Raw genomic sequence first — 3,331 nt, 5'->3', positions numbered from 1 at the left:
CTCTCCCCCCTCCTAGGGATTTTCCCCTGAGGTTAGGGAGGGAATAGAAAGCTACATAATCTTTACTCCCTGGAATGGAGATAAGAAACGCCCTGACCTTTGGAATAGACATTGACAGGATTAAAATCAACTGGTATAAATACAGATGTAAGAAGACAATAAAACACAGAACCTGGGGACAGAACTTGGCTGGAGATCCTGGCTGGAGGTCCTGGCTAGGCTGCTGATCAACCGAATGCTGTCTTCGTGTCATTCCTTCTTCGCGGACTCCGTCCACACCTCTGGGAACCCCTGGACCTGCTGGGGTTGGATCCCAACACATAGAAAGCTCGGGGTGGGTGCGCCACCACCGCTGTGGAAGCCTCTGGGTCCGGCATTGCAGCTTTGGGCAGAGGCATGGCATCGGCCTCCACCAGCAAGAAGGTGCAGGAGGATACCATCTGCTCCATCTGCCTGCACCTGATGACCGAGCCCGTGATCATCAGCTGCGGCCACAGCTACTGCCGGGCCTGCCTCCTGCTCTTAATGGGCCCGCCATCCTCCCCACGGAGACAGCAAACACAGGGAGACCTTCTCCTGCCCCCAGTGCACGGCTCCCTTCCAGAGAGGCAGCCTGTGGCCCAACTGGCAGCTGGGCACCCTCTGGAAGCAGGAGCAGCAGCAGGAGCGGGAGCAGGAGCATGGGGAGCAGCTGCACCTCTTCTGCGAGGACGAAGGCCAGCTCATCTGATCGCGCTGCGAGCGCCATGGGCGGCACAAAGGCCACAATACAGCGCTCGTGGAGCACGCGGGCACCGGCTACAGAGAAAAGCTCCAGGAGGCAGTGAGGAAACTGAGGCAACAGGAAGAGGAATGCACGAACCAGAGAGCCTTCACGGCGAAGCAGATAGCCGAGTGGGAGGAGAAGATAGAGGCTCAGGGACAGAAAATCCAGGCGGACTTCCAGAAGCTGCGCAGCTTCCTGAGGGAGGAGGAGAGGTCGTACCTGTGGAGCCTGGAGAGCGAAAAGGAGCGCACTCTGCAGAGACTGAGGGACAGTGAGGCCAACCTGGGGCAGCAGAGCCACGAGCTCCAGAGCCACATCAGGGAGCTGGAGGAGCGACGCCAGGGCTCCGCCCAGAAGGTGCTGCAGGACGTGAAGGGCGCCCTGATCTGGAGCCAGGCTGTGCGGCTGGAGACGCCGGAGGCCCTGTCCTTGGAGATTCAGACGGAATATAAGATCCCTGAGCTGTGCTTTGACCAGAGCAAACGGTTGAGCAGCCATCAAGGACCCCGCGAGGATGGTCTCCCTCTGTCCGTACTGGTTTGGGATTTCTTGGACCATCTGACAGAGCAGCCTGGCAGTTGTGAAACTGACATGGAGCAGTTTGCCGAGACCCTGCGTGGCCGGGTCACCACGGACAAGGTTTTGCAGGAACTTGTGGACCTCATCTATCAACAGGCCACGTCCGTGCCCAAGCTCCGCTGCGTGGGAGCTCGCCTGTGTGATTACCTGTCCCGTCACCTGAACATTCGCTCACAGAGGGAAAGCTTCCGCCAAGTGCTCCTTCAAAGATGTCAGACTGATTATGAGCCCAGATATCAAGCTGCCAAGGGGGATGAAGCAGCTCGGAAACAATTCCATGCTCTTTCTGGGAGAATTTTATCTTCTGCTGGAGATCGAAGGGGCAAATACAGGTGTTCGAGTAGCTGCTCTTCGGGGGTTGTTGGATGCCCTCCTTTCTCACCCTGTGGTCGATAATTTAATTTGTGCAGTAGAATTCCTGAAGCTGACAGGGCCCACCTTGGAAGATGCCTGGAAGGGAAAAGGAAGGACGGACATGGACGAAGTTATCCAGAGCATTGAAAACGTCGCCCTGGACGTGCCCTGCAGTGAAGACGCGAGGCAGATGCTCTTGGAGCTTGTAGAGCTCCGGTCAAGAAACTGGGGGAGAGGCCATGTCACCTCAGCATTCAAGAGAAGCAGCACCTGAGAATGATCCCAACTGTTTTGTGACTGAACCACCATTGGGTCCAGCGGATGGTGTTCCTCTCCCTGCAGCTGATCCCGATGACCAGGATTCATCTCAGGAGTGACATGAGGGAGGGAGGAGTTGGGGAGGGGCAAGGAACTATGTGATGCTTTCATCAATAAAGATTTATTAAAAACAAAAAAGAAAAAAAAAAGATTTGCGATCATTGCCAGAAAGAATGAAATCCCTAATTACACCTGGATTTGCACTCACATAATACCCACACACAGACACCCGTATATTTAGAACCATCTTAACTGCTTCACAATTCAGTTGAGCAAATATCCTATCTAATAAAAGAGAAACATGGTAATTAGCCATAACTTCGCTACCCTTCCCATTGGCTAATCAGGGCGATATGCAAATTAACTGCCAACCAAGATGGCGCCTGGCAGCCAGGCAGTGAAGCGAACAGGAGGCTTGCTTGCTCCATGATGGAGGAAGCCAAGGTTCCCCACCTGCCGCTGCTGGGCTCTGAGCTGCAGTTTAAGAAACATTGTTGCAATTATAGAAGCAAAAAAAACACCCAGATATGCTTTCAGCTGTCAGAGCTGGAGCGAGCAGGACCAAAACAGTGTTACAATTATAGAACCCAAACAAACCAGATCCCTGCTTTCAGCAGCCGAGGCCTCAAGCTGGAGCCAGCCTCAGAGCTAAAGCCAGCTTTCAGCTCCAGTGACAGCCATAGAAGGAAAATAAATCCCAGAATAAAAGAAAAAAAGGACAGGTTGGAAGCTTCAGTCGTCCACCAGCCTGAAAACGGCCCTCAGCCCCTCATCCAGACTGGCCAGGCACCCCAGTGGGGACCCCCACCCTGAAGGGGGTGTGACCAGCTGCAAACAGCCATCATCCCCTCATCCAGGCTGGCCAGGCACCCAAGCGGGAACCCCACCCTGATCCGGGACACCCTTCAGGGCAAACCAGCCGGTCCCCACCCATGCACCAGGCCTCTATCCTATAAGAGTAAAAGGGTAATATGCCTCCCAGCACCGGGATCAGCGGAGCCGCGAGGCCTCCCGAACCCAGGATTAGCAGAGCCGCAAGGCTTCCCAGCACCGGGATCGGCGGAGCAGCGAGGCCTCACTGCCCCTTTGTCAAGTTGAGCCGCGAGGCCTCCCAGCACCGGGATCATGGGAGCAGCGAGGCCTCCCAGCACCGGGATCATGGGAGCAGAGAGGCCTCCCAGCACTGGGATCAGCAGAGCCGTGAGGCCTCCTGGCCCCTGGAGCAACGTGACAGGGGGCAGCGCTCAAACCCCCAGATTGCCCTGCGGCTCTGTGTGTGACAGGGGGCGGGGCCACAACCTCCCTATCCGCCCT

At 55.9% G+C, this 3,331-nt stretch overlaps 1 pseudogene; it reads left to right on the top strand.

Annotated features, from left to right (window-relative positions):
* Window positions 1–340: 340 nt before the first annotated feature.
* Window positions 341–2,076, top strand: LOC102251378 (annotated as a pseudogene).
* The last annotated feature ends 1,255 nt before the right edge of the window (window positions 2,077–3,331 follow it).

Source organism: Myotis brandtii, unplaced genomic scaffold, assembly GCF_000412655.1.
Source record: "Myotis brandtii unplaced genomic scaffold, ASM41265v1 scaffold726, whole genome shotgun sequence".
NCBI lineage: Eukaryota > Metazoa > Chordata > Mammalia > Chiroptera > Vespertilionidae > Myotis > Myotis brandtii.
This window is presented reverse-complemented; position numbering and strand designations above follow the sequence as displayed.